Here is a 19,675-nt window from a genome sequence, read left to right as displayed (position 1 = left end):
AGAGAATGAAGGGAAATCCTCAAATGTTTCACTGCGTATCCTCTACATATAGTAACCATGTATTAGTTTTCAAAGGAGCTTGCAAAGAAAAGCGTCTGGACTTCTTTAAGTTGCTTGAAGACGTTTCACCTCTCATCCGAGAAGCTTCTTCAGTTCTAAGGTAAAATGGTGGGGAGTCCCAGATTTAAACCTAGTGGGAGTATCCCCCCAAAGAGGGACAAAAGGACCCCCTGATGATCCTCTAATCGCCTGAACCAAAGTGTGAAAATGGGTGTCGGTCCCAATCAGCCAGGGTTTCGGGTGAGCTCATTGTGAAACCTGGCCCCACTTTATCATGCGAATTGCTGAGGTCAGATGGCCCGGGATGTGAGTGTTCGTTAAGGCGTCTGGGGAGGGAACTCAAAACTGGATTATAGATGGCAGACAGTTGGTGTCGTAAACCACCGCCTCTGTTCAAAGATGGTCGCTCACAGTGGAACTTAGAACTGAAGAAGCTTCTCGGATGAGAGGTGAAACGTCTTCAAGCAACTTAAAGAAGTCCAGACGGTTTTCTTTGCAAGCTCCTTTGACTACGATGACCCGGATGACTGAGAACCTCCACAGACATGTATTAGTTTGTTTTCAAAGGAGCTTGCAAAGAAAAGCGTCTGGACTTCTTTAAGTTATTTGAAGACGTTTCACCTCTCATCCGAGAAGCTTCTTCAGTTCTAAGGTCAAATGGTGGAGAGTCCCAGATATAAACCTAGTGGGAGTATCCCCCCACAGAGGGACAAAAGGACCCCCTGATGATCCTCTAATCACCTGAGACAAGGTGTGAAACTGGGTGTGGGTCCCAATCAGCCAGAGTTTCGGGTGAGTTCATTGTGAAACCTGGCCCCACCTTATCATGCGAATTCCTGAGATCAGATGGCCCAGGATGTGAGTGGGCGTTAAGGCGTCTGGGAAGGGATCTCAAAACTGGATTATAGATGGCAGAGAGTTGGTGTCGTAAACCACCGCCTCTGTTCAAAGATGGTCGCTCACAGTGGACATAGGTGGCTTCTTTCACTCCTCTTTCAAAACCATCTGTCCTCTCTGTCCAAAATGTGAACATTGGCATCCTCGAAAGAGTGTCCTTTATCCTTAAGATGCAGATGGACTGCTGAGTCTTGTCCTGTGGAGGTGGCTCTTCTGTGTTGTGCCATGAGCTTGTGAAGTGGCTGTTTGGTCTCTCCAATGTAGAGGTCTGAGCATTCCTCGCTGCACTGTACAGCATACACCACATTGTTAAGTCTGTGTTTTGGCGTTTTGTCTTTCGGGTGAACCAGTTTTTGTCTGAGCGTGTTGCTGGGTCTGAAATACACTGGGATGTCGTGCTTGGAGAAAACTCTCCTGAGTTTTTCTGATACACCGGCTACATAGGGGATGACAATGTTGTTGCGTCTGTCCTTCTTATCCTCCCTCGCTGGTGTCTGATCTTCTTTTCTGTGCCTCTTTGCTGACTTTAAGAACGCCCATTTAGGATAGCCGCATGTTTTGAATGCTTCCTTTACATGTGTGTGTTCCTTCTTTTTTCCTTCAGGCTTAGAGGGAACATGTTCTGCCCGGTGGTGTAGGGTCCTAATTACTCCAAGTTTGTGTTCCAGAGGGTGATGGGAGTCGAACAGGAGGTACTGGTCCGTGTGTGTGGGCTTCCGGTAAACTTTGATGTTGAGGTTGCCGTTCTCTTCAATGTGCACAGCGCAGTCCAGGAAAGGCAAACAGTTGTCCTTTGTGTCTTCCCTGGTGAACTTGATGTTTTTATCCACAGAGTTAATGTGCGCAGTGAAGGATTCCACTTCTTGTGTCTTGATTTTGACCCAGGTTTCACAATGAACTCACCCGAAACTCTGGCTGATTGGGACCCACACCCAGTTTCACACCTTGTCTCAGGTGATTAGAGGATCATCAGGGGGTCCTTTTGTCCCTCTGTGGGGGGATACTCCCACTAGGTTTATATCTGGGACTCTCCACCATTTGACCTTAGAACTGAAGAAGCTTCTCGGATGAGAGGTGAAACGTCTTCAAGTAACTTAAAGAAGTCCAGACGCTTTTCTTTGCAAGCTCCTTTGACTACGATGACCTGGATGACTGAGAACCTTCACAGACATATTAGTTTGTTTCATTACGTGAGGTCAGGTGTGAGAGGTCCCAGTTGTCTGTGCTAATGTGCTGGACAAATACTGAAGCAATGAAGATACAAATTTTACACGAGCCATTTCATTACAACTGAAGAAACTTTTTCAATGTGTGTACCATGCTACCCCTGCCCCCCCCCCCCCCCCCCCGAGACCCCACCCACAAAATGGGAATCTATGTAAAACCTAAATAAATAACAATAAAATTCCAAAGCTATAAACAATTTGAAAAAATGTCTTTAGCTGAGAGCTGTTAGAAAAACTAGTTTTAGTTATTTGCAAAAAAAGGAGATAAGAAATAGAAATCTCTTAAAAGTTACACTTAGTGACACTTTTCATTTCACAATTCAAACATTTTCAGTGTGGTGCTAGATTGCAGCCAAGTATGTGGTTTAGTATTGTCTTGCTGACATAAACAAGGCTTTCCCTAAACCTAGCAAACATACCTGTGTGGGGTCACAGTGGGTAGATGTGGGTGAACTGTGAGACTGTGTTGGCTGGGTTTTAAAATCTATTATGGTTGGGTAGGCTAGCCCAAGTGTTCCCCATAGTGAAATTTTGCCCATTTGTGTCCCCCAGAAGGAATTCTGTGGGCACTTAACTGTGTGGACCATGTGTGGGCACACCCCGTTTAGTGAGTGATAAGCATTGGTTTTGTCCTGCTCACACAGCCCCTCAGTTCATGGGCACATTTGCTGGTATATTATTTATAATACAAAAGTAAAGGTGTTTCATATCTTCTCTAAAATAGATGAAAACATGAAATGATAGAACATGTTTAATTACAATGTCAGAAATATAAGACTGAGAGAAGATGACTGATTTAAAACCTCAGTAAAATTAAAGTTATACTTGCTCTAATTGATATACTGCAAAAGAGCTCAACAAGTAAAATATATTAGGCCAGTATCTGAGCATGCTGTAGATCTGTTGCAGGTCTACAGTGGGACACACTGTGGGCCATTCTCTTGTTAGTGTGGGCAGCTCACAGTCAGCCCACATTATGGGCTGTCCCACTGAGGCCCCGCACTGTTGGACCAAGATATGGTTTGCATTTCATGCTTGAACTGGACCCCTGATCAGCCTACTATGGGCCTTAGTAGGGTAGTGAAATGTAAGCCCCGTGGGTCTATTCCTAGTGGCTTTACACAGCCTCAAGGGGGCATGCTGTCATCATCTGGATTGCAGCATATGATCCTAAAAACTTGTATATATCATCTGGCATATTGCTCTCTTTCTCGCACTTTCTCTCATAAAATTGTATAAAAGCAGATCAGAGTCTGGTCAGAGGTTGAATAGACAGGTCATTATTTAGCACTTTTCTTCTTTATCTGAGCACTCAAAGTGCTTTACACAACCTGCCTCAGTCACCCATACACAAGCACTTTTTTCTATGCAAGTGCTTTCTATCTACCACCTACAGGGTGCAATGGCATTACTTCAGGACTGTTTTGGATGAAGTGATTAGAGCATGTTGTATAATATGTGATACATGTGCCCTACACACTATCTTATGGCACTTGGAGAAAAAGATGAGTTAAGCCAGGATTCTGCTTATCATTTTCTCTTTAGTTTTTAGTGCAATCATCCCACAGCTCTCTCTCTGACTGGATTGAACACCTTACTCTCAAATTGGATTTTGGACTTATTGTCATGATCCTGGGTTTTTTGGCCCAGCATTTTGAGTTTTCTTGCGTTTTGATATTATTTTGGATTCTAATTTATATTTAAGTCCACTTTGTTATTCTAAGGATTTATTCTACAGTACCTAGGTTATTCTGTTTAGCCTTTTGATTATTAGATTCCCCCTTGTGTCTTTGCCCTCTGTGTGTCTGTGTTTATCTATGTTGTGAGTCTTTGTGTCTTGCTTCACTCATGTTTCATTCTGCTCCCCCTTGCCTGTCATATTATCCATGTTTCCCTAGTCATGTCTCTGTTTGTCTGTCTGCACCTCTCTGAGTGTGTTCCCATTATTTCCTGTTTTACTTTGGTAGTCTCCTACACCATGTTTTGCTTGCCTCTCTTACTTTGAAGCTACCTTGTCTCATGTGTAATGTTTAACTGTACATGCTCCATCTCATTGTGTGTAATTTGCCCCAGCTGTGTTCCCCACGAGTTTCCTGTTCCCTCGTAATTCCCTGTATATTTAAGCCTTTTGTTTTCTTCTGTCCAGCGTGGTGATCTCTCTCATTCCTGGCTGTGTGAGTCTCTATGTGTTAGTTTATAGATGTACCAGTATAGTTTTGTGTTATTTCCCCTTTCAGCAAATAAATCTGTCCTATCTTGTTCAAGCTGCACCACAGTGGTGCACCTTGTCAGCTCGTTGGTATGTTGACTGGTTAACTGACAGCAAGGCTCTGCGACTTTTGAACTGAGGATGGATGGTAAGGATGGATGTTAATGCCTTTCTGGAGACCATTTTCAAGGACACAGTAAGATGTATGCCCTCTGCACTGGGAGACACACCTCATACCCCCATCATTAAAAAAATCAGCACCACCCAGAATTTACAATAGCTTATTTCCACAGACAATAAGACTGTTAAACTCACTGTGATATGCAGAACAAAGCCACTTTTGGAAATAGGTATAGTGAAAATGCCAACATTTTATCACTATTTAATCAAAACACCCACAATGAATAGCAAAATAATTGTTTTACCAAAATTTTAAATCCCTCACACAAAATGCTATTTCTATTTTGTTTGAAGTAATTATTTTATCAGCAGTTTCTCAGTTCTTTTTTTTTTTTTTTTTTTCTTGTTCAGTGAGAGAAATCTCACTCATTATGTTTTAGGTTTGAATAAGTGCATTAAAGTCAGGTTCAGTGTTTGAGGTGGAAATAAGAAGGACACTCACATCAACAGCAAGGTCCGCCTTCCCTTCTGCACCTGAGAGCTCAAGGATGTCCTTGCCTTCCTTTTCACAAAACTAGCACTGACTTACAATAACACCTCCTGTCACGATCCTGGGTCTCTGACCCAGCGTTTTCAGTTTACGTTTTGAGTTCTTAAGTTATTCCTTTATTATGTTGAGTAATTGGATTATCTTTTGGTTGCCTTTAGTTTATTTATGTTTCACTTAGGTCTTCTGTGTTAGTCTGTCATGTTTCTTGTCTTCTTGTCCATGTTGTGAAGTTGTATTGTCATGTCTGCTTTCCACTTTGTTTCCTGTTTTATTTTGATAGTCTCGGTCCTATGTCAGTGTGGTCCGCTTTGCTTCCTTTGTCTCAATTAGTGTCAGCTGTTTCCCCATGTGTTTCCACTTCCACTAATCACCCTTGTGTGTATTTAGTATGTGTATTTCTCTCAGGTTGTCTGTTGTTCACGTCATGTTCTCCACACCATGTTTCTAAGTTTCATGTCCAGGTTTTTAATGTTGTTTGTTTTGTTCACCCAGTTTAGGTTAATGTTAGTTTTGCTTCAGTTTGCCTTGCCCTTTGTTTATACCCTTTAACAGCCTCATTAAACATCTCGCTTTTTGTTAATATTCAAGTTTTCTTTCACATTCTTTGTCTGCATTTTGGGTCCTCTTTGCAAATTCATACAGTGTGCTGCCGCATACTGTGACACCTCCTGGTATATAGCACAATGCAAAAACACCAATTTCAGTTCTGGTTTGGACAGCCAATCATAAAACCTGCCGGTTTGTTCCATTTCAGGCCAGGCCTATCTAAGCAGGCAGTCACTTCTATAAAAAAAAAATCACTATATTTGTGGTCACTTTCACTCTTTAATTGTTTCAGTGTACAAAGATGGAATATCGGGCCTATGTCATAGACATTGCAGCTTTAGTCCAGAGACAAGGAGAAAAGGTCTAGCAAAGATTCAAATGTCTGTTCCCACTCTGCATGAGACCAATTGTTGTACTTTTTTGTGTGTTTAACTTCATAATGTTCATTCAAACTGGAATCCTTAAACACAGCTATCTGCTCTCCATAAACTAAGCAGATGGCTTTACCTGACGTCAGTAAATAAGTACTAAGAAGCTCATGTTTACATTCTTCATAAATGTTTTATTTAATGTGAGCTGATAACTTTGAAGGCCAGCTTCTTTCATAAAACTCTGTTCCAACGCATTTAAAGTGAAGCTGCATTCGCTTGTACAGGAAAAACAAACAGTCTCCTTCAAAATAACAATAAAGTTGTATTGTGTGGTGGCTGGAATATGACAAACTATTTGATCTCATGTGGACTGGCCACATGTTGGATGTGCCACAGATGCTGTACAATGTCCAGGTATGTTTCAAATCATTTCATTCTTACACCTTCACTGCTTACTCAAAAAGTAGGTCCATATTATCCAAACATCAGTGACACAGGGTTCAAAACTGGTCTAACGCATTCTAGGACAAGTGGCAGAAACATTCTGTTCCCACTACAACCTCACAGAAGTGGACATCGGAGCAGCCAACCTTAAACAAAGAAATGTGATGCTTGTCAAGTATTGATGAAAAAGAACCAGCTGGCCTGTAGTCGTTATCACTTACTGTATCCTCCAATAAAGACAGATTGGTATGGAATGTGCGAGTCACCAGGAAAGAGGGACCAAAGCTATATGTCAGCCGTGGGAATGAGATGGCCTTGCACACTATTCTCCCAATGACTGAAATGTATTTTAACTTAAAACTTGTTATATAACTATGGGAAACCTCTTCTGTTTGTTTATAAGGAAACCCATTAGCTTCCACAACAGTGGTTGCTAATCTTCCTGGGGCCAAAACCATCAAATACAATCAAATAAAATATTACACAATAAAGTGGATACCAAATATCTGCATAATTTGGCTCTTATATCCACAGTAAATGTTTACAATTAAGAAAATATAAGCATATAAATATCAATGACACTGAAATAAAATACACAAATTTCCATTACAAATGACATTGCCCTCTTACAATATTTACAATGAATTAAAAGCTGCCTAAATAGGCTTATAAGTGATTTTTAAAATTATGAATAGAAGCCAATTCTCTAAGTGCATAAGGCAACTTATTCCACTGAAAAGATGCTCTAAATATAACAGAGGTTTTCAAAAAGTTGCGTTTAACTCGAGGAGTTACTAAATTGCAGTTTGTTGAAAATCGTGTACTATGATTATGTATTTCATCTGGATATTGCAACTGAGCAGAAAAAAATATGGTGTGTTTAACAGTATTGCTTTTTTTAAAAAAAAAAATACAAGTAAGCCATCGTATAATTCAGCTTGTACAGAAAGCCAAGAAAGTTTATCATGCATTTTATCGATATTTGTATAGTATGAACACTTTAACACTAATCTGGCCGCCTTGTTCTGGACTAACTGAAGTCTGTTCAGAGCTGACTCACTGTTACCACTTCATTGTATCCTAGATGAACATGTTCATTTGTTACTTAGACAAAGTTTACTTCTTTGATTCCACCTTCTTGCATGATTTGGGATATGCATGTTTGCAAATTTGTTGCTGTTCAATAATGTCATCAGTAAGTCCACAGTAAGAGTGTTGCTGTTGAGGGAAAGCAAACAATGTTCTTCATGATTGATGCACCTTCTTCAGCTTGAAATTGTCTTTTAAAGCACTGTTGGTATGTAATCTAAAATCTGAGTTTTGCTTCTGTCAATGAAGAATAAAAAAAATTGGCACAGAGTTTAGTAAAGAAAAAAACGAGCGAGTATTTTCTATGTGTCTTGTGATTATTCATTTTTAAGACATGAGAATGGAGGCTAGAATCTTTTCCAGCTGTCATAGGATGAGAAGGCAGGGTACACCCTTGTCATGACTTTATTCCAAGGCTCTCACGGCAATACAGACAGCAATTCATGCTGATATTTATAGATCTGGCCAATAGGAAGAACATGCCCACACAAGAAACCAGCAGGTGGATATTTCCTCAGTTTTGCCCAAGTTCACCTGGTCTAAGTATAGAGAGGCAACCTGAACCCTTCTGTCATTGTGCTTATTCTGAGGAGAGGAAGAGTTTGGTCTGTCTGCTGACTTCAGCCAGGTATTGGATGTAGAGGGCAGTATAAGTAAATACAGTATTTTGGTAATAATGTGTGAGAAGTTTGAATGCTTTGCTTTTCCTGCAGTGAACACAGCTATAGACACACACTAGGAAAGTCACAGGACTGGATGCCATAAAAGTAATGTGTCAGCAGAGATGGGCAGTAACGTGTAATCCGATTACTTTTTTCAAGTAACGCGTAAAGTAAGGGATTACTATTGCAAATTAGATTACTGTTACTTTCCCATAAGCACGCTGTGTTACTGCATTACTAAACCGTGATTTTGTTTGTAAGAGTGTCTCATGACAACGAGCGTGTGATGTCCGTGGCAGCAACAGACGTGTGTAGATCAACAATGGATAATATGGAGGACGGGAGAGAGTACGACCATGCAGCTTTTAAAGCTTGGAAGTACTCACATTACTTTGAGTTTGATTCCGTAAAAAGGGTAAAATTAAACTTCAAATCTGAGCAAGCACTGAGCACGCTGCCACGGGAATGTGAAATTCACAGAGAAACCCCCAAATCCCTCCACTGACATGACCACTGCGGTGGCAAACCTCCACCAGTCCCACTCCTGCTAAACAGGTGAAAGTAGATTTAAGAGTGGCATGACTTAGTGCTGCTGAATCTTTGATTTGAGTTTTTTCTTTTGCTGTGCATTACTTGGATCTATTTGAAAGAGTGAGTGTACACACATTATTTTATTTTATATGCTGAATATGCAGAAAACAGGTTTAACTGTTAAACAATTTTCTTCAAGTCAAAGACAGTTACATATAATAAAATGTTTGCTCGATGCAATGTGCATAAAGTTAAAAGATTAAAACTAATAAAACAATTTTTAAAAAGAGGCTTTTCCATTTGATTCAATTTTATATGATGGATTATGCAGAAAAATGGGCTGAAAGGTCTATTGCTTTATTAGTGTGAATGCTTGAAAAGCATTCACAGTATTGTTATTCTAATCTTTATTATTATTATTATTAGTGTGAATGCTTGAAAAGCATTCACAGTATTGTTCTTCTAATCTTTATTAGTGTGAATGCTTGAAAAGCATTCACAGTATTGTTCTTCTAATCTTTATTATTCCATTTTATTAGTGTGAATGCTTGAAAAGCATTCACAGTATTGTTCTTCTAATCTTTATTATTAGTGTGAATGCTTGAAAAGCATTCACAGTATTGTTATTCTAATCTTTATTATTATTATTATTATATTTTATTTTTCCGTACGTTTTTTGTAATCCTATAACTTCAAAACCGTTCAACTTAGAAAAACCATTCAAACACCGTTAGATTCCTATTCTTTTGAACAACACTGCTTCTATTTTTCATATTTTTAACATTTATATTTTTAATTTTATTCAACTTTTTTCAACAAAAATTTATAATGTATTTCAATGGGGAGACCCTTCAAATCCTCATTCAACTTACTCATTTTTAAACTCTTACTACTTCCACATACATTGACATAGAGCCACCATTCAAACTTTAAAACGAAGACAAGACATTCAACTATTCAACTTGTATTTATCTTTTCAATATCTATTATACTTTTTCTTCAGTTCCAGTTTAAGTTTCATGATGTTTTTTCACCCGTTTCAGAGTTTATAATGGGTGTGTATGGGACGGAATGTTGGGGCTAGAGTGAGACAGCTCAACTGCTAGAGTGAGAGGAGCAAAAAAATTAATCTTAAAATCTTTTTTAAAACTGCTGCTGTGTCCACAGCGTTTGCTCTACAGGTATGATTTTACCCTCAAAACGTAGCCATGGCTGTCCTCTTTCATCCAATGTGTTTACTATTGTCCTAGGTGTTATGGTTCTTTCGTAAATGTCACCAATGCACAGCCTCCTCCCTCCAACTCTTCCATAGACTCTAATGTTAAAATGGCTCAGAAGGTTCGTTTGAAAATCAGAAGAGCATGGTGTCTTTACACTGTCACCACGTCCATATAATAAGCTCCACAGGCATGAAAACTGAGAATTAGGTAGACTAGACATTGCTGTCGCTCACGGTGAAAGAATTTTGTCAATACGACTTTTACTTTTCATTTGGGAACGATTTGTTTCGGCCTGACTTTTCTGTTCATTTTAAGCAGCAAAAGTGAGGCGCATGTCTGTGTACGTGTGTATGGAGCCCTTGGGTGCAGTCACTATAGCAACCAGGCTCACACCTGCCTGCTTAACGAGCTCTGCCTGCCACTGTACCAAGATTCATCTTAAGCACTTCTCTTTCAACTGCTGCTGTGTCCACAGTGTTACAGCCATCATTTTACCCTCAAAACGTCGCTATTATTGTTCTCTTTCCAACACCGTATCTTTCAAAGCTCAGGCATTTAAACTTTTTAAACTGTGTGGATCAAAGTGGAGGGATCACATTTGAGTCATTCAGTGATTCAAAGAATATGACCTTTTAATATTCATTCAGATGTTTTCTGACTCTAAATGTTCTTTTCTCATTTCTTAGGGTTTTCTAATTTACATTTAAAACATTTTCAGTTTTTTTCCAACTCCTTCTTCTGTGTAACCTTCAGCTTTTAGCAGTTCAGGACCTTTGTTTTCAGGTTAAATTCGGTTTTTTTTTTTTATCTCATTCAAGATTTTTAACTTAAATTCAGTAATTGATTCATTTCAGTGCATACATTCAGATTCAAGCATTCACACTGCAGTTTCTTCAGAAAATGCACTTTCTAGTTATTCTATTTTATTATTATTATCTATTCCGTACGTTTTTTGTAATCCTACTCCTTCAAAACCGTTCAACTTAGAAAAACCATTCAAACACCGTTAGATTCCTATTCTTTTGGACAACACTGCTTCTATTTTTCATATTTTTAACATTTATATTTTTAATTTTATTCAACTTTATTCAACAAAAATTTATAATGTATTTCAATGGGGAGACCCTTCAAATCCTCATTCAACTTACTCATTTTTAAACTCTTACTACTTCCACATACATTGACATAGAGCCACCATTCAAACTTTAAAACGAAGACAAGACATTCAACTATTCAACTTGTATTTATCTTTTCAATATCTATTATACTTTTTCTTCAGTTCCAGTTTAAGTTTCATGATGTTTTTTCACCCGTTTCAGAGTTTATAATGGGTGTGTATGGGACGGAATGTTGGGGCTAGAGTGAGGCAGCTCAACTGCTAGAGTGAGAGGAGCAAAAAAATTAATCTTAAAATATTTTTTAAAACTGCTGCTGTGTCCACAGCGTTTGCTCTACAGCCACCATTTTACCCTCAAAACGTAGCCATGGCTGTCCTCTTTCATCCAATGTGTTTACTATTGTCCTAGGTGTTACGGTTCTTTCATAAATGTCACCAATGCACAGCCTCCTCCTTCCAACTCTTCCATAGACTCTAATGTTAAAATGGCTCAGAAGGTTCGTTTGAAAATCAGAAGAGCATGGTGTCTTTCCACTGTCACCACGTCCATATAATAAGCTCCACAGGCATGAAAACTGAGAATTAGGTAGACTAGACATGGCTGTCGCTCACGGTGAAAGAATTTTGTCAGTACGACATGTACTTTTCATTTGGGAGCGATTTGTTTCGGCCTGACTTTTCTGTTCATTTTAAGCAGCAAAAGTGAGGTGCATGTCTGTGTACGTGTGTATGGAGCCATTGGGTGCAGTCACTATAGCAACCAGGCTCACACCTGCCTGCTTAACGAGCTCTGCCTGCCACTCTGCCAAGAATTCATCTTAAACACTTCTCTTTCAACTGCTGCTGTGTCCACAGTGTTAAAGCCATCATTTTACCCTCAAAACGTCGCCATCGTTGTTCTCTTTCCAACATCTTGTCTTTCAAAGCTCAGAGATGTAAACTTTTTAAACTGTGTGGATCCAAGTGGAGGGATCACATTTTAGTCATTCAGTGATTCAAAAAATATGACCTTTTAATATTCTTTCAGATGTTTTCTGACTCTAAATGTTCTTTTCTCATTTCTTAGGTTTTTCTAATTTACAATTAAAACATTTTCAGCTTTTTTCCAACTTCTTCTTCTGTGTAACCTTCAGCTTTTAGCAGTTCAGCACCTTTGTTTTCAGGTTAAATTGGTTTTTTTTTTTGTTGTTTTTTTTAAATCTCATTCAATATTTTTAACTCAAAATTCAGCAATTAATTCATTTCAGTGCATACATTCAGATTCAAGCATTCACACTGCAGTTTCTTCAGAAAATGCACTTTCTAGTTATTATTATCTATTCCGTACGTTTTTTGAAAGCCTACTCCTTCAAAACCATTCAACTTAGAAAAACCATTCAAACATCGTTAGATTCCTATTCTTTTGGACATGATTGCTTGTATTTTTCTCATTTTTAACATTTATATTTTTAATTTTATTCAACTTTATTCAACAAAAATTTCCCATGTATTTCAATGGGGAGACCCTTCAAATTCTCATTCAACTTACTCATTTTTAAACTCTTACTACTTCAACATACGTTCACATAGAGCCACCATTCAAACTTTAAAACGAAGACAAGACATTCAACTATTCAACTTGTATTTATCTTTTCAATATCTATTATACTTTTTCTTCAGTTCCAGTTTAAGTTTCATGATGTTTTTTCACCCGTTTCAGAGTTTATAATGGGTGTGTATGGGACGGAATGTTGGGGCTAGAGTGAGGCAGCTCAACTGCTAGAGTGAGAGGAGCAAAAAAAATAATCTTAAAATCTTTTTTAAAACTGCTGCTGTGTCCGCAGCGTTTGCTCTACAGGTATGATTTTACCCTCAAAACGTAGCCATGGCTGTCCTCTTTCATCCAATGTGTTTACTATTGTACTAGGTGTTATGGTTCTTTCATAAATGTCACCAATGCACAGCCTCCTCCCTCCAACTCTTCCATAGACTCTAATGTTAAAATGGCTCAGAAGGTTCGTTTGAAAATCAGAAGAGCATGGTGTCTTTCCACTGTCACCACGTCCATATAATAAACTCCACAGACATGAAAACTGAGAATTTGGTAGACTAGACATTGCTGTCGCTCACAGTGAAAGAATTTTGTCAATACGACTTTTACTTTTCATTTGGGAACGATTTGTTTCGGCCTGACTTTTCTGTTCATTTTAAGCAGCAAAAGTGAGGTGCATGTCTGTGTCCGTGTGTATGGAGCCATTGGGTGCGGTCACTATAGCAACCAGGCTCACACCTGCCTGCTTAACGAGCTCTCTCTGCCACTCTGCCAAAATTAATCTTAAACACTTCTCTTTCAACTGCTGCTGTGTCCACAGTGTTACAGCCATCATTTTACCCTCAAAACGTCGCCATCGTTGTTCTTTTTCCAACATCTTGTCTTTCAAAGCTCAGAGATGTCAACTTTTTAAACTGTGTGGGTCCAAGTGGAGGGATCACATTTTAGTCATTCAGTGATTCAAAGAATATGACCTTTTAATATTCTTTCAGATGTTTTCTGACTCTAAATGTTCTTTTCTCATTTCTTAGGTTTTTCTAATTTACAATTAAAACATTTTCAGCTTTTTTCCAACTTCTTCTTCTGTGTAACCTTCAGCTTTTAGCAGTTCAGCACTTTTGTTTTCAGGTTAAATTCGGGTTTTTTTTTATTTTATCTCATTCAAAATTTTTAACTTAAATTCAGTAATTATTTCATTTCAATGCATACATTCAGATTCAAGCATTCACACTGCAGTTTCTTCAGAAAATGCACTTTCTAGTTATTAGTGTGAATGCTTGAAAAGCATTCACAGTATTGTTCTTCTAATCTTTATTATTATTATATTTTATTATTTTTCCGTACGTTTTTTGAAAGCCTACTCCTTCAAAACCGTTCAACTTAGAAAAACCATTCAAACATCGTTAGATTCCTATTCTTTTGGACAACATTGCTTCTATTTTTCTCATTTTTAACATTTATATTTTTAATTTTATTCAACTTTATTCAACAAAAATTTCCCATGTATTTCAATGGGGAGACCCTTCAAATTCTCATTCAACTTACTCATTTTTAAACTCTTACTACTTCAACATACGTTCACATAGAGCCACCATTCAAACTTTAAAACGAAGACAAGACATTCAACTATTCAACTTGTATTTATCTTTTCAATATCTATTATACTTTTTCTTCAGTTCCAGTTTAAGTTTCATGATGTTTTTTCACCCGTTTCAGAGTTTATAATGGGTGTGTATGGGACGGAATGTTGGGGCTAGAGTGAGACAGCTCAACTGCTAGAGTGAGAGGAGCAAAAAAATTAATCTTAAAATCTTTTTTAAAACTGCTGCTGTGTCCACAGCGTTTGCTCTACAGGTATGATTTTACCCTCAAAACGTAGCCATGGCTGTCCTCTTTCATCCAATGTGTTTACTATTGTACTAGGTGTTATGGTTCTTTCATAAATGTCACCAATGCACAGCCTCCTCCCTCCAACTCTTCCATAGACTCTAATGTTAAAATGGCTCACAAGGTTCGTTTGAAAATCAGAAGAGCATGGTGTCTTTACACTGTCACCACGTCCATATAATAAACTCCACAGGCATGAAAACTGAGAATTTGGTAGACTGGACATTGCTGCCGCTCACGGTGAAAGAATTTTGTCAATACGACCTATACTTTTCATTTGGGAGCGATTTGTTTAGGGCTGACGTTTCTGTTCATTTTAAGCAGCAAAAGTGAGGCGCATGTCTGTGTACGTGTGTATGGAGCCATTGGGTGCGGTCACTATAGCAACCAGGCTCACACCTGCCTGCTTAACGAGCTCTCTCTGCCACTCTGCCAAGATTCATCTTAAACACTTCTCTTTCAACTGCTGCTGTGTCCACAGTGTTAAAGCCATCATTTTACCCTCAAAACGTCGCCATCGTTGTTCTCTTTCCAACACCGTGTCTTTCAAAGCTCAGACTTTTAAATTTTTTAAACTGTGTGGGTCCAAGTGGAGGGATCACATTTTAGTCATTCAGTGATTCAAAGAATATGAACTTTTAATATTCATTCAGATGTTTTCTGACTCTAAATGTTCTCTTCTCATTTCTTAGGGTTTTCTAATTTACAATTAAAACATTTTCAGCTTTTTTCCAACTTCTTCTTCTGTGTAACCTTCAGCTTTTAGCAGTTCAGCACTTTTGTTTTCAGGTTAAATTCGGGTTTTTTTTTTTTTTTTATCTCATTCAAAATTTTTAACTTAAATTCAGTAATTATTTCATTTCAATGCATACATTCAGATTCAAGCATTCACACTGCAGTTTCTTCAGAAAATGCACTTTCTAGTTATATTTTCTTATTCCGTACGTTTTTTGAAAGCCTACTCCTTCAAAACCGTTCAACTTAGAAAAACCATTCAAACATCGTTAGATTCCTATTATTTTGGACATGACTGCTTCTATTTTTCTCATTTTTAACATTTATATTTTTAATTTTATTCAACTTTATTCAACAAAAATTTCCCATGTATTTCAATGGGGAGACCCTTCAAATCCTCATTCAACTTACTCATTTTTAAACTCTTACTACTTCCACATACGTTGACATAGAGCCACCATTCAAACTTTAAAACGAAGACAAGACATTCAACTATTCACCTTGTATTTATCTTTTCAATATCTATTATACTTTTTCTTTAGTTCCAGTTTAAGTTTCATGATGTTTTTTCACCTGTTTCAGAGTTTATAATGGGTGTGTATGGGACGGAATGTTGGGGCTAGAGTGAGGCAGCTCAACTGCTAGAGTGAGAGGAGCAAAAAAATTAATCTTAAAATCTTTTTTAAAACTGCTGCTGTGTCCGCAGCGTTTGCTCTACAGGTATGATTTTACCCTCAAAACGTAGCCATCGCTGTCCTCTTTCATCCAATGTGTTTACTATTGTCCTAGGTGTTATGGTTCTTTCGTAAATGTCACCAATGCACAGCCTCCTCCCTCCAACTCTTCCATAGACTCTAATGTTAAAATGGCTCAGAAGGTTCGTTTGAAAATCAGAAGAGCATGGTGTCTTTACACTGTCACCACGTCCATATAATAAGCTCCACAGGCATGAAAACTGAGAATTAGGTAGACTAGACATTGCTGTCGCTCACGGTGAAAGAATTTTGTCAATACGACTTTTACTTTTCATTTGGGAACGATTTGTTTCGGCCTGACTTTTCTGTTCATTTTAAGCAGCAAAAGTGAGGCGCATGTCTGTGTACGTGTGTATGGAGCCATTGGGTGCAGTCACTATAGCAACCAGGCTCACACCTGCCTGCTTAACGAGCTCTGCCTGCCACTGTACCAAGATTCATCTTAAGCACTTCTCTTTCAACTGCTGCTGTGTCCACAGTGTCACAGCCATCATTTTACCCTCAAATTGTCGCCATTATTGTTCTCTTTCCAACACCGTATCTTTCAAAGCTCAGGCATTTAAACTTTTTAAACTGTGTGGATCAAAGTGGAGGGATCACATTTGAGTCATTCAGTGATTCAAAGAATATGACCTTTTAATATTCATTCAGATGTTTTCTGACTCTAAATGTTCTTTTCTCATTTCTTAGGGTTTTCTAATTTACATTTAAAACATTTTCAGCTTTGTTCCAACTTCTTCTTCTGTGCAACCTTCAGCTTTTAGCAGTTCAGCACTTTTGTTTTCAGGTTAAATTCGGTTTTTTTTTTTTTATCTCATTCAAGATTTTTAACTTAAATTCAGTAATTCATTCATTTCAGTGCATACATTCAGATTCAAGCATTCACACTGCAGTTTCTTCAGAAAATGCACTTTCTAGTTATTATATTTTATTCTGTATTCCGTACGTTTTTTGTAATCCTATAACTTCAAAACCGTTCAACTTAGAAAAACCATTCAAACACCGTTAGATTCCTATTCTTTTGGACAACACTGCTTCTATTTTTCATATTTTTAACATTTATATTTTTAATTTTATTCAACTTTATTCAACAAAAATTTATAATGTATTTCAATGGGGAGACCCTTCAAATCCTCATTCAACTTACTCATTTTTAAACTCTTACTACTTCCACATACATTGACATAGAGCCACCATTCAAACTTTAAAACGAAGACAAGACATTCAACTATTCAACTTGTATTTATCTTTTCAATATCTATTATACTTTTTCTTCAGTTCCAGTTTAAGTTTCATGATGTTTTTTCACCCGTTTCAGAGTTTATAATGGGTGTGTATGGGACGGAATGTTGGGGCTAGAGTGAGACAGCTCAACTGCTAGAGTGAGAGGAGCAAAAAAATTAATCTTAAAATCTTTTTTAAAACTGCTGCTGTGTCCACAGCGTTTGCTCTACAGGTATGATTTTACCCTCAAAACGTAGCCATGGCTGTCCTCTTTCATCCAATGTGTTTACTATTGTACTAGGTGTTATGGTTCTTTCATAAATGTCACCAATGCACAGCCTCCTCCCTCCAACTCTTCCATAGACTCTAATGTTAAAATGGCTCAGAAGGTTCGTTTGAAAATCAGAAGAGCATGGTGTCTTTCCACTGTCACCACGTCCATATAATAAGCTCCACAGGCATGAAAACTGAGAATTAGGTAGACTAGACATTGCTGTCGCTCACGGTGAAAGAATTTTGTCAATACGACTTTTACTTTTCATTTGGGAGCGATTTGTTTGGGCCTGACTTTTCTGTTCATTTTAAGCAGCAAAAGTGAGGCGCATGTCTGTGTCGTGTGTATGGAGCCCTTGGGTGCAGTCACTATAGCAACCAGGCTCACACCTGCCTGCTTAACGAGCTCTCTCTCTCACTCTGCCAAGATTCATCTTAAACACTCCTCTTTCAACTGCTGCTGTCTCCACAGTGTTACAGCGATCATTTTACCCTCAAAACGTCGCCATCGTTGTTCTCTTTCCAACATCTTGTCTTTCAAAGCTCAGAGATGTAAACTTTTTAAACTGTGTGGATCCAAGTGGAGGGATCACATTTTAGTCATTCAGTGATTCAAAGAATAGGACCTTTTAATATTCTTTCAGATGTTTTCTGACTCTAAATGTTCTTTTCTCATTTCTTAGGGTTTTCTCATTTACATTTAAAACATTTTCAGTTTTTTTCCAACTTCTTCTTCTGTGTAACCTTCAGCTTTTAGCAGTTCAGCACCTTTGTTTTCAGGTTAAATTCGTTTTTTGTTGTTGTTTTTTTTAAATCTCATTCAATATTTTTAACTCAAAATTCAGCAATTAATTCATTTCAGTCCATACATTCAGATTCAAGCATTCACACTGCAGTTTCTTCAGAAAATGCACTTTCTAGTTGTGTGGATGCTTTAAGCATCCACACTATTGAGTTCCTGTTTCTCTTTATTGTGTGGATGCTTTAAGCATCCACACTATTGAGTTCCTGTTTCTCTTTATTCTTTATTATTATTATTATTCTAGTTGCTTCCGTACACTTTTCGCCGTTAAACTACTTCCACAATTTTCAGCCGATTTTCACCGTTCAAATTTTAAACTATTCAGCTATTTTTGCTAATTCCTGCTACGATTTTTGCTATTTTTAACTATTATACTTTTTAAAATATTAAGCTTTTTTCCTTTAATTTGTCCCATTGAAATGAATGGGAAACTTCAGCAATTCTGCTAAAATTTGCTTGTTTTTGAAACTTAACTACTTCCTCATATTTTCACCTAGAACAACCATTCAAACTTTAAAATGTTCACAAATTATTGGGCTATTCAGGTATGATTCAGCTTTTTCAAATCTTTTACTGTTTTACTTTTATGCCTCTTAAAGTTTTGAGTTGCAAAATTGTGATTTTTCACAAAATACATGTGTTGTTATGGTTGCTATGCTCTTGGCTTCCAGTGTGCCACTGAAGGTTTTGCAATTTTCACTTCATGTCCGAACAACTTCCTGCTACTTGCTCAATTTTCACTCAACTTCCACAAATTATACATCAAAACGTAGGTATTTTTGCTGGCTTTCAGAAAATGTCACTATCATTGTTGTGGGATTTATAGAATTTTTGCAAATCTCCTCAGACCAACACAAGGTCTCAAAACTCTCCATATAAAGTCAATGGAGAGCTTGTTCAAAATCATCGCTGGATTTCTGTAATGAGAGGCATATTCGAATCGTCATATCTCCTTAACGAAGCGACTTTAAGACATGAGGCTTGTCCCCGAATATCTTCAGACACCCCTGACGCTCACAATTCAAGAATTTCTTTCTCACCTATTACCGTTCTGAAATGAGTTGGACTTGTTTGAGGGTAGGAAATTCGTCCTTCGCTCAGATTTCTTCAGATTTAAAACTCTGGAAATGAACCACTTTTTTCTCTCGTCATAACTTTTTTTTGGATTTCCACAGAGACCTGAAAATTTCCATGACTGTTCACCAAAGCCTGCTGTCTCTTACGGTGAAAGAATGATATCGATACTCCAAATAGATTTCGAGTTACAAAGCGTTGTTTGAGGGCAAGTCAAGGCAGTTTTTGCTTCGCTCTACTCAGTTATGGTGCATTAGAAGTCAAATATCTTTAATAATTCATATTTTAATGATAAATTGTAAACACTGGAAGATTCCCCCATCTCTTCTGAACAAAACGGTGTAAGAATGAC

The 19,675-nt window shown here is 37.8% G+C and overlaps 1 protein-coding gene across 7 annotated transcripts in view; it reads right to left on the bottom strand.

The window, feature by feature from the left end:
• LOC147306232 (myelin transcription factor 1-like) overlaps positions 1-19,675 on the bottom strand; it is a 101,058-nt gene that overhangs the window by 27,313 nt on the left and 54,070 nt on the right. The window lies entirely within an intron of this gene.

Source organism: Aulonocara sp. 'chitande type north' Nkhata Bay, linkage group LG20, assembly GCF_057382095.1.
Source record: "Aulonocara sp. 'chitande type north' Nkhata Bay isolate Kocher_YH1m ecotype deep benthic linkage group LG20, A_spYH_male_GT1.1, whole genome shotgun sequence".
Taxonomy (NCBI): Eukaryota; Metazoa; Chordata; class Actinopteri; order Cichliformes; family Cichlidae; genus Aulonocara; species Aulonocara sp. 'chitande type north' Nkhata Bay.
The sequence above is the reverse complement of the archived record's forward strand: the minus strand, read 5'-3'. Positions and strand labels throughout refer to the sequence as shown.